The following is a 13,018-nucleotide window of genomic DNA, read 5'->3' as shown; positions in this document are numbered from 1 at the left end:
GTCTCGACCCAGGAGCTTTTCTTTATATTTTCTTCTCCTCATCCCACCAGGGCTGGGGAGGGGAGGAGTGAGCGAGTGGTTTCATGATGCTTTGTTGCCAGCTGGGCTTAAACCACAAGAAGAAGATGGAAAAATTTTACTGCATTGGGAGGGACAACTAAAATTGTAAGTCTGTTAACACAGAAATGATTTTTTTTTTTAGCACAGACATGGAAGTAATCCATTTCTTTCTTCTTTGACAAAGTTATTAAAAAATATGAACAACAAACAAATTCAGTATATTCATGTTAAGGTTCATTGTATAGCTATGTCTTCATTACTAAACTATGATTGGGCTCTAATTTTTTTTAGCATTTTAGAGCAAAATTATTTCACAGAATTAAACTACCTTTATTTATTTTTCTTAAATATTGATATGAACACACGAAATAAAGAAATAATGGAAAAAGCAATCCTATCTTTCCACTGATTCTAAGAGTGCCTACTCTAGTTCACTTCTTCAAATTCACATTCAATTTACACCACCTGGGAAAGAAAAATAAAATTCTAATTCACTTAATTTGTAATGAATTGGGAATATTTCCACAATGATAAATTACATACATACTTTTTAACCAAAACACTCATTAATAGAAAGTGAATTTAGCCTACAAAGATGATGATGTCTATAATTAAAAAAATCAGAAAAAAATAGAAACAGGAGAAAAATGTATATTTTTTCATTATATAGCCATATATTCTCAGTGCAAATTTACACATTTCAGTGTTTCTGGTTCAGACTTTTACAAAAAAAAAGAAAATGTGTCAGCAAGTACTAGCCCTTAAGGAAACTAATGCTAGTGTTTCCAAATAATTCACAACGCAGACGATACCCTCTTCTTTTACAAATATGTAATGAGATATTGTTTCAAAGGAAAGCCATAACATTTTGTATATTTTGTGGTGCTGAAAATGAAGGATTTCATAGATGGAGCTGGTTGGTTTTTTTATATTTCAAGTAGACATATACAAAACAGTTTACATAATCAATAGAAGAGCAACAGAGGACATATTTTAGAACAGCATATCAAACGATATTCTCAATTAATTCAAACCAATCTAATTTTATATATATTCTACTAAAAGATAAATATTAAGGAGCACATAAGAAATTTTGATAATTTACAGTAATAATATAACAGTTTCATTACATAAGGTTTTAATTCAGTAGGTACTATATTCTAAGAATATTAATAGACCTATAAGGTAATGCAATCAGCACTCCTGGCTGGAAAAAATTGAAAAGTGCATAAAAATAATTTTTAAAAATCAGCTATTAAAATAATCAGTTATCTTAAAAAAAAAAAAAAAGAAGAAAAAACTTTAGCATTTTTGTTGACTCTTGGTAAACTATGATACAGTTCAGAAAAATAGTATTTCCTTTTGACATACACTAGTGATTTACTTTTGAATTAGTTTGTGTACAAAAGTGTTCCACATACTCTCTTATGGTTATTGTACGAGGGTCCACAGGTTTAAGGAGGAAAGGCTGGTCCATCTTTCTGTCACAGTAATTTCTAGGCTTCACAGCATTCCTTTAAAGTAGCTGGAAGCCTGCGTAACTGAAGGTGGCCTGCAGATAATTTTACAGGGAACCAACTCCATTACCTTTGTATCTCACCCCACCATCTATTCTGTGCCATACAAAAGTACTAACTTAATGAGTTACCTTCTAAAATTGTTACCCATGGTAACTTCACTTGCATAGCATTAAATTGGATTCTGAGAAATCATCAGCTGGTTTAAATTAATCAATATTGCCATTTGTATGCTGGTAATGTTACAATATGTGTGAGCCTGTCTCTAGAAAACTGAACTGGCAAAACTTTATTAACCATGATTCCTCAACAGAAACAGTTATGAATTTGTGATTTAGAAAGGAACATTTCCTTAATTCTGTTATAGTCAGCCTTGCTATATAGTCAAGTACTTCATGCTAGGTATCACTCACAAGCTCCTCCTGAAGGATAAAACAAACTTATCCATTCTGTGAGTGACATAATCTGTTTATGTGTTCCTATACAATCTGGACTGCCAACCATGTTGATCAGAAATCCAAGTTTATTTTCATATCTTTGGATGATCAACAAATGCTTTCACATAAAACTGTAATAATGGAGCTAAGCTCATTAGTATGGGTAGTGGAGAAACATTTCAGCTTTTTTCTTTCTTTTTTTTTTTCCTCACTTTGATTGTAGCCCTATGCAGACTTCTTTGGTTTTATTGCTGAAGAATTAGAATGACAAGTTATTTACAAGAAATAAATCAGTGCCCAATAAACGAGGTTGCTAGGGTTAAACAGACACATTTATTCCCTTCCTCCAGGGAATTTAGAAGTGACAACAACAGCAATTCTGAGAAATGAAAATAACAGGAATGAGTAGATCTGAATGGGTTCATATTGTTTGTTAATTCAGAACTTAGGTCTAAGTCAAAGTCAGTTTACTAACCTTGCCTCTTCTTGACTATTCAAAACATGATGCCCTTTTCAGGTCAGAAAAAGAGAAGTACCCTGAGTGAATTTATGCTAGTCCTGTGAAGTTAGATTGGGCTGCAATGAGCTTAGTCTATTTTGTTCTTGAATCACTAGATGGTGTTTGCCACAAATTTTGCCCTCTTTCCTGCTTGCCATTAATAAGAAATGCTTTTCACCCTCAAACTCATCAGTATATCTGCCATTTAGCAAGTCATTAAATGACTACTCAAAATCAAGCCCCAAAGGGCCAGCACATTTTAAATTATTATCCTGAAAACTAGCAAGCAATAAGCTTAGTAGAAGACAATAAGTTAATCTTTTATTTATTTTCTAAGAAAGCCCAGATAAAAAGTCTGCTACTTATCCTATTCAGGAGCTACTTCTTTTTCATTACAAATGCTCTGTCTGCATAATCGATGCTTTAAATTCAGTCAGCAGCTTGTTAAAGTAGGGATTAGTTAAAGAGCTTCAGCCAGCAAATACCAGTTATTTTCTACCAGTTCATGAACGGCATGTATGTATAGGTACTTACAACCAATTAGCAATATGAAAATAACATTTTCTCTTTGCATATATTGTTTTTGTTTAGGTGCAGGCAATCTGAACCACATACACAGTGAGACATTTGTTGATTGCGTTCTGCAGGAACTCCAGCACTCTTCACCTGAAGATTCCTTGAGTTTTTCAAAACCTTTTTTAGCACTTGTGTACCTCAAAATCCTGTAATCAGTGAACAGGACAGACTCCAGATGGGCTTTTTCCATAATCTTTCTCAGTTGGCAAGTGCAAAAGCTGAACTTAGTGTGGGAATTGCAAACATTCAAGGGTTGTTCAGACTAGAACACTTTTTACCTTTAAATGACTTAGTTAATAGTACAAAAATAAGGAAACCAAACCTTTCATAAGATTACAACGATACTGAATGGTGATACTACAGGATGAGAAAACTAAAAAGCTTACAAAAATTATCAACATTGCAAATAACCAATAATCTCAAATTTTTCTTCATTAAAATGCAAACCAGAGTGCATATCACATTTAAAAAAAAAAGCTAAATCCACCCCAGCAACTTTGTACAGACTAGTTTTCAATGTTAACACCATGCTGTCCTCAAAAGAGAAATGTTTTAAGAAGAGCCCAAAGGTGTTGATGAGAAAATTCAGCCTTTGAGCCTTTATGGATCTTAAAACAGTATAAATAGATCAAAAACTTAACTCTGAGAATCTACAACATGTGACTCTACAGTGCTCCTCTTTTCCTAGAAAAAGCACTTTGATTTGAACAAGGGTGATATACTCTAATCGCCTTTTACCTGCTCCTAACTTCTTTGAAAAAACAGGTAAAACAATAGTAAAACCTCAGTGAAGTGCACTGATTCTTCCTTCAATTTAACAACCCTTTAAGTAAGTACTTACAGTAGCTCATTGTGAGAAGGAAAAGACACTCCAGCCAAAGGTCTCCTAGGGACACCTTTAAGACCTTAGGCCTTTTTGTCCAAGATTAGATTTATTCAAGTATGTATTGGTTTTTTATGGCAAGACAAACACAAATTAATCTTCAGAAGATATTTTGGACAGACTAGCTAGTACCCTACAATTGTGTAGATATCTGCCATCCCTTGTACCTTGTACAGTTGTTCACTCTTACAAACAGTGAGACCATACTACTCAGACTTGATTTTTGCTCACTGACTTTACACACAAATAAACTATAACAAAGAATAGAGAAATGAAAACGCTTAGCTTACAGTAATGCTGTCAGGGAGTTAAAGAGAAAATACCAGGAAAAAAGGGACCTCACATACAGGTTTAGCTACCTGTATCTTTCTTCTCAGGATATGGGAAAGTAATTAGTAAAGCTGCCACTCTTGAGCTGCAAAAGTTTGAAAACAGCAATAGCAAACATCAGTAGTTAAAAACATATCCTGAATAAGTTTCAAAAGAAAAAAAAAAAAGTACTTTGAAATAGAGGTGAGAGAATTCATATGACTTGAAACTATACTGCATTTCCCGGAGTAAATAGAGGCTTAGGTTTAGAAATGTTTCCATTGTGGAAATTATAGTGGTGCAGAAAACAGCAGAATCGTATCAGTATATAAAGCAGAGTACTTTATAGAGTACTTAGGTATTTTATGTACTCAACTGGAATATATTTTTCCTGCATTCCACTGAAGCTCTGGCCTCAAATAAAGAACTCTTTAATCAGAAATTGTTATATCATTTCATTGTTAATTGAATAGCAAATCCTGTTGTATTTAACTTTTTTTCACTTTTCGCTTATGTAGGATTGATCATGAAAATTTATCCAAAACGAGTTGAATGTAATTTAGTGTGTATTACTCGGTACATATCTAAAGTACATAGTCAAGAAACAAAATATGTCCAGATCTTCAGTAAAAAACCTATTGTTTTGCTATTTATAACTTGCAAAAGCATATAAGAAATATTCATGTGTAAGAGTGAAAAAAGTCTTCACACAATTTGTTCTCTGAAAATTGCTTACTGAATGCTTAGAAATCAATAACCTGTGGAACTGCACTTACCAAATTAAAATGGACTGTCAAAAGTCGTGGCTCTCATTAGCGATCACTTGCAAAAATACAGGAGAGTTTTATAAAGACTTTAAAACATTTCTTATAGCAACAGCACGGCTGAAGTTCTGTTTGTGATCAAAAGGTATGCTTTTCACTCTGCTACCAGCAATTATATCTGCATCTAAAGGTTCTGCCCGGAGTTTCAGCAGGTTTTTATAGATTTCTTTCATAAAAGGCAAAGATAGGTAGAAGTGCCAGATAAAAAAATAATCAGAATATCAAACGGGACTTTTTATTTACACCAGTTCAGCTCAGAGATGCATTATTGCTGTCTCAGAGATTCTTCTATATTAAAAAAAAAACCAAACCAAAAAAGTCCAGTGCACATTATAAACTTGTTGTTCACATTCTATAGATAAATCTGCATAATGTATAATTTACAGTGGTGTTTCTTCCTAAAGGTAATTTGTGGGTCAGACTGCTTGTAATATAACTCATTCTTTGGACACCATAAGGCAAAATTCAGTCACTAGGACATCTGCGTGCCTAGCAAAAATACGCACGATTCCTCTCTTCTGTGTATCTGTGCATCTTAAGAATATTACCAGCCTCAAGAAACAAAATATTAGCTACCAGTTTATCATGTGATCTCACACAAAATGTTCAAGCAGCCCTTCAGAAACACAAAAAGGACAGTAAGAAGGATCACTGTGCTATACAGCACTGCTTCTATACAGAATAAATATTTTTCCTGTTTAGTAGCTGACAGAAAAAAAAAAGTAGAAATAGGGCTAGAGGAGTTTGTTCACATCATGATTTTTTCATGTTACTAATAAAATATACAAAGCAAGGCTTTTGTTTTGGTTCAGTTCAAAATACTCTCCGTTGCGATTTTTTCTTATCTATGACCCTTCACCAGATAATTATCTAAACTAAACTACAAGCATAGACCTCTCTATTGTCAGTGGTGAGAAACCAACATACATAAAGATTCCATAGCCTCCTGAAATACTTGGGGTTTAGTTTTCAGTCCTTTTTTAAATTTATTTTTGCCTTTTTTTTTTTTTTTATAAAAGGTTAAAGAAAACTAATTCAATTAATGAAGTTAGTGAAAAATCTCATGATTTTGCAAGAAACTACTTACTGACTTCAGTTAAATTAATGACAAATGCTTTATCTTCCCTTCAGTCTTCTCCCGTTTTTTCCAGAACTTATTACTGTTATTAATGACATGAGTATGTCCTATGCCCTGAGAACCACTTAAACCATTGGGAAGTTTGTTTCTTTGGGTTTTTAAGTATTCTGTTCAAGTGATCCTTTATCTCTTCTAACTTTCCCACCCTTTATCCTCTGCAGTCTTCTAAACAATTATATCAGAGTTTTCCTATTTCTTCTTCTCTTTCTCAACAGTCCAGTGTCTAGTCTTAAAAATTACCTAAGTTTTTGCTTACCCCTCACTAGCACTTCTAGTACCTGCCTACCAATATTGTGCCCTACCTTCTGTCAATTTTACTTTCAGCTTCTCTCTCCAATACTTATAGCTCCCAGCAATTTAGATGCTCTTCCAGAGATGAACAACTAAATGGGCTTAGCTGTCTAACACAGCCCTGACTGATAGTAAAAAAATGGAATTTCCAAATAAAGATTGAGATTGAGCAGGCACAAATATCAATAGACCGATACTAAACTTTGGAAAAAATATTAAAATACCATAAAATATTATTTGCAGAAAATTCAAATATATGTAAACTGGTTGGTTTTTTTTTTTAACTAAGCCAAAGGTGGGTGTGGGGTTGGGATGGTGGGGTTTTTTGCCCCTATAGACAGAAAAATGCAGCATTGTAATGTTCTTGTTTGACAAGGTTAGAAAGTTTCATTTTGATATCATTGTTTCACATTATAGCTATAAAGGTGCATCTTGAAAGGCATACCAAAATATTTATCTCTTAAGGAAAGCTTTGTTTCAATTATATCCACTTGTGAAAAACTTTACATATTACATTTTTGTGAAGATGTAATACATAAAACTATTCTGATGTAGAAGTTCCCCATTGAAAAATCACAGGTCTGTGCTACTAATGGGGATGTTTACTTTCCAGTGTATCTATTCTGAGAGGTAAAATGAAAGGTAGCCCAGACAGAAATGGTGTCATTAGTGACAGAATACCCATTTTGTATACCCCTTCCAGTCAAAACACTTGATAGCAACTGTAAAAAGCAAGTTTGCAGAACTGTCTTCACTTAGTTTTGCATATGATAATTTATTCACTTTGGTATTTTAAGTTGGGGTTTGTTGTTTTTTTTTTTTTAATTTAAGAATGTCAGATCTCATTTTAACAGCTCTTGAGACACCTAATATATATAAGAAGATGACTAGTTCACATATTCTTTCAGATTTTAATAATTGACAGATGATAATTTAAAAGTTATCTTTCTTCAAATCCTGTCAGCAAATAAGAACTGCATGCTTATATTAACAATTGTAATTATAATTTTATAATTATTGTAAGTATTAATTATAAGTATTTGTAAGTGAACTCAATATAAAAACAGTTTCAGTAATGTCCACATATATACATAATGTCAGTTAGAAGGTTAATGATTTTGCTTCAAATGAGATGCCATTCAGAAAAAAAAAATACAAAAAGAGACCATGTAGTAATAAAACTTGAAAGAAAACAATTGTGCCATTACAATGAAAATTTACCAGATAATACATGTAAAAAATGTCAAATCACTCAGTTTAGTGCAGACTGGAAAGTCTGATTCCTCGGTCCACTGCAAGAGGCCTGACTGGAACAGGGTAACAGTAAAGCAAGAAAGGTCTGGTGGCCTGAGAGCCTTTGCAATGGCAAAAGGCAGAGAGAGACCATGCACCCTGCACCATACAACACCAAAACATTTTGTACTGTTTTTATTTTCCCCAGAACATCTAAAATCTCCAAATCATGACTAACAAAAAATAGATAAGAGAAAATAAAACTTTTTTTTTTTTTCCCTGACAGTTGAGTTGCCTCGCAGGATCTGAGACATTGAGTATTTTGTCTGTGTTCTGCACAACCTCCAACAAAGGAAGATACTATTTTTTTCTTTTTTTTTTTTTAAATCTACTTCATTCATTTTCATAGGTTAAAAAAAAAAAAAAAAAGCATGCATTTCTTTTCCAAATCTATACATTGCTTTTTAAGGCATCTCTGAAATGTAACCTCTTACTGTTTCTTCTCATCATGTCAAAATATAACAATTTATTGCAGTGTATCACAGTGGAAAATTCTTTCACACCTAAAATCAGTCTCATTATCCTTTTTGAAACTCATTTCAACATAAAGATGATCCTTTTATAAACCCTATTTCAAGTTCCCATCACTTCCTAAAATCCAGAGAAAACTTTTAAAGGAGATCTGATTTTTTTAAGGTTCATCATGCCAGCCAAAGCAGGAGCCTGACAGCTATAGTCCTAATTGTACTGCTAAAAACCATTGTCATGAGTTAACAGCCTTCATACTTCCTTGACATATTACACTTTTCTTCCATATCTTTGACCTATTCTGCCTCTGAACAGTCTTGCTATGTAACAACAGAGAAAAGATGCTGACTCTGTGCTGGACTGCTCTCTCCCACCCACAGCTAGTAGTGCATCCACTGCTTCTTCTGCTTTGCATGCCCACATAGAGGGAGCAGTTTGTTCCAGCTGTTCTTGGAAAGCCGATGATTAACTTAAATGAACATACAGTTCTCCTAGCTACATATAGACATATTTTAATGACTTGAAAACTTACTGGTACGTTTTCCACATTCACATTGCTAATAGAGCTTTTTGTCATATTGGATCTTGCTGTCTGAATTTATTTTTTCTGTCTTGGAGGATACAGGAAACAGAGAGCTTACAAGTATAAAGCCCTGCAAGCAGATACTAGGTGCATATAAATCTACACAATGAATCAGCCTCCTGAAAGGAGGCAAGCCATTCTTCTTGAAAACAGAAACCAGGAAAGTTGTCACAGGAGACCTCAATTTTTAAATACATGTGCCATTGAAGAACAACTGAGAAGCACAACTACCTTTCCTGAAGTTACTGTCAGCAGTTCTTCTCTATCTCTAGCTCAAGACTCAAGGAAGCCTCCTTCATTAAAGTACGACCTGGCTGCTCTGCTTTCCCTCCCTCTTTCACTATCAGAGAAGTAGACAAAATTCCTACTGCAAGGAATCAGCTTAGCCTCAGATCAGGAGTAAGGTTACTACTTCTTCAGATAAGCATTCTTTCATCCTCCCTCCCCAACCCCGCCAAAATCATTGCCCTCCTTCACCATGCTTTTTCAGTTAATGATGATTTTGACTCCAAGTAGGAATAATAGATAAATAAATCTGTGCCACTGCACAAATTAAAACCCTTATATTTGTGAGACTGCTTCCTTCAAATTATTTACCAAAAAAAAAAAAAAAAGAAAAATTAAATGTTGATTTATGGTCTTGCAGGCCTCTTATGGTAGATAAATGCATAAAACAGGAAAGCATCCGGCATTTGTCACAGGCATCCAGCATTCATACTACATTCAGAGTACACTCATACTTTAATTACCCAATTGGTAATGCAATGGGAAAACACCTTCTCCATTATGAAGACAAATTGTCATCATAAAACTTTTTTAATACTCATGTTACATATTTTCTATCATATATGATTCCACATTTCTACCAACCCAAAGTTGAATGAAAAAGATTATTATGACTCAGAAATTCAAAGCTGCAGTTTTAACCTAACCTCTACTTCCCTGCAAAAGTTGAAGTCCTCCCATTTCTAAAATGTAACACCAAAATTATATCCTTTCTGCATTGTTCATGACATACATGCAATTTTCTGTAGTTTATTTTTATTTTCTTTCAAAATAATAATTTACATGAATTCCTTTAAAATAGATTCTCCACTTTCTTTGATCCTATCCATTAATGAATGTAGGCAAATAACAAAAGTTCATGAGGTAGCTGTTCATGGCAAAGCCACCAACGAGGTTTAAGTTGGATGATAAAGAACTTTGTGTCTGCTGTGGCATTTACAGTGGGAGTTATTAGCTGGGAAGTCTGAGACAAAGGGTAAAGACAGTTGTAGAGGAGGTTAATATTACTGGCCTGAGTAGTTCAATGTGGCAGGTTGGAGATGTACTTTCCTGTCTTCTTGCAGATGTGAAGTGCTCATGAGGATTACTCATTCCTCTGGCTGAGAAGCAGCAATAAGCAGACAGATGCAGGAATAAAATCAAAAAGCAGATGCCATAGTGGAAATGAGAAAGAGGTGATTCCTTTTCCTTTCTTAATAGCTCAAGAAATTTATGACAATGTATTGTGTACCACTGTGCACTAGCAGCACTAGCAAAGACACAGACTTCACACTCCCACAAAGCACAGACTTTCACGGTTTCCTTCATGTCCAGTTGTTATGATGGCTTATTCCAGATGATGATCTGCACTGAGCCTTTTTTAATTACTTAAGTGGTCAAACATAATACACCAAAACAGTTCACCTATATCATTAAAATAATTCACTTATGCCCCAATGCCACCTTTTACCAGGTGGCAAATGCCAAGCATGTTGGCACTTTATAACTCAGCTATAAAAAATGGACTGAGTTTGAGCCTGAAGATAAGTGGGAATGGATATTGTTATGCACAGTCTGTCTTAGTACCCTTTGTAGAGGGGAAAAAAACGTGAGCAGCTGGAAAGACTAGCCTTCCAAGTCTACAAAGAGACTCAGGTCGTGTGCCTGGCACCAGATGTGCTTCTCACAAATAAGCTTCTGGTGAGGCTAGTTACAATTGAAAGTATGTGTTTTTAGGAACTGATATTTTGATGGATGATAAAAACTATTTCACAGAGAAAAAACAGCAGTATTAAAATTAATGGGGATGGGCTAACTTTGGTTCATTTAATAAATGAACAATTCTGCTGAGCATTTCAGTATAATTCTTAATATTCACTGATTCTATTTTTTTATTTTATTATTCAAATTTACTTAATCATAGGTAAGATTCAGAGTTTCACTAAGTATGACTTTAAGTCAAGTAAGTGAATAGAGAGAATACAAAAGAATACCAAGGTGAAAGGCTAAAAATGAAAAGACACTAACTGCCTTTGATAATAGGGCTTTAACAATATTTACTGGCCATACAAAATAACATTCACTGACAGTTTTATTATTTCAAATCATAAAAATATTATGATAAATCCAACTGTATTGTATTGACTTGATTTTCTGATTTCTATCATTAAAATAATAAATATTAAATAGTTTACGTCCCTATACTATACAGATACATGATAAAAACATAGAACAGTGGAATTCTGAACTCACTTTAACTTAGGCAGAGCAATTAAAGAGGATGGTTTCAGACTTAAGTATTACAAAGAGCTGGCATCAGGTATTATTTTAATTCAGAAGTGATGCACATAAAATAACTTGGGTTTTATCACCGCCCATCACTTGTGCACATACTTCCACACAAAATGAGGTTTTTACATATATAGGTACTGAAGACTGTACATTCAGAAACTGCTGAAGCAAACATCACACAGGAGACTCCTCTAACATACCATGGAGGGAAATGTCCCATATCTTTCAGGTGGCTCGGCCTGTAAATCCATTAGCATCTGCTATCAGTGGTGTGTAACTCTTCAACAATTGCCACTTCATAAACTTCATAGAACAATGCCAGCGTCACTGACATAGCAGCCCTCTTCTACATTAGTCCCATAACTACCCTAGGAATAATGCAACTTCAGATTATAAAAGAGCACTGAGGGATTTACTAGTGGGATGGCTAAGAGACAGAAGAAGGAAGGAAAAAAAAAAAGAAAAAGAAAAAAAAAAGACAGACAAGAGGTGCAGGGCACACTCCATGTTATGTGACAGGAGAAAGGCTTTTCCACCCCAGCCCATCCCTTTACAGCTGCTTTCACTTCCTTCCTTACAGCAGTGCTGAATTTTCTGAATGGATGGCTTGCATTATGTCTAAGAGAGATGCTAGTGTCATGTGTTAACTATCTTGTCATGACAAACAGCCATATCTATACAGATAAACTAAATAAATTAGCTGACACAGTTACTCATTCAGAGTGTGTGCACAAATTATACAAGGATGCAGATCTCTCTTTTATTGAGACATTTTCTTCCTGCCTTTAATTTATGATATAGGCACTTTATGTAAACAGAAATCATATATGTGAATGATGGCAATGGCATACAAAAAAGGACAAGCAAGTATTTTATTACTATTGCATTTAGCATACATTCAATAAAATTTCAGTGTGTTACTTTATTATGCGCTGATATCCCACAGCACAGGTAGCATGTCAGAGCTTAAAACACCCTATGGCTGCAATGAAAATCGTGTCAAAGACCATGGGAAGCCGAATCTTTAAAAATCCCAGCTTAAAATTCTGGTTCAGTTAAGTACTGCACTTGGTGAGGTGGGAGATCACAACACACATGCATGCACACCCCCACACACACTCCCTCGTTCAGTAAGCTGTATGAATGATGCTTCAACGCATGTCCTGTTGCAAGACAAGCTTTTAGGGAGCTTGCACAGCATTCAGTAGCAAGCAGCATACAATCTTTCTGCTATTTCTTACAGACCTATCGAACATCACATATCTTTAGGTGATGCTCACGAATTTCATGGTCCTGACATGCCTGCCTACATCTGCAAACCAGTGGGAGAGATACGTCTCAAATAAAGGATAAAATCGTACGTCATTTTGCCACACTGTTTTGAAGTGTCAATACATTTTTTGCTAATCTTGAAAATAACAATTAAGATTGACAATTTGGTGAATCCTGTCTAAAATGAATTTGATGGATTCAGCTTCTACACTACAGGATCACTAGAACCCTGGAAACTTAACTGGCAAGCAATTAAGGACTACATATTCCATAACAGCTACCGCTCATTTACCCTGCACGTACCCAAGCTAT

The 13,018-nt window shown here is 34.6% G+C and overlaps 1 protein-coding gene across 1 annotated transcript in view; it reads right to left on the bottom strand.

The window, feature by feature from the left end:
• Positions 1 to 13,018, bottom strand: part of KLHL1 (kelch like family member 1) — a 239,237-nt gene that overhangs the window by 174,193 nt on the left and 52,026 nt on the right.

Source organism: Aquila chrysaetos, chromosome 14 (assembly GCF_900496995.4).
Source record: "Aquila chrysaetos chrysaetos chromosome 14, bAquChr1.4, whole genome shotgun sequence".
NCBI classification, from domain to species: Eukaryota; Metazoa; Chordata; class Aves; order Accipitriformes; family Accipitridae; genus Aquila; species Aquila chrysaetos.
Note: the sequence above shows the minus strand (reverse complement) of the source record. Positions and strands in the feature narration are given on the sequence as shown.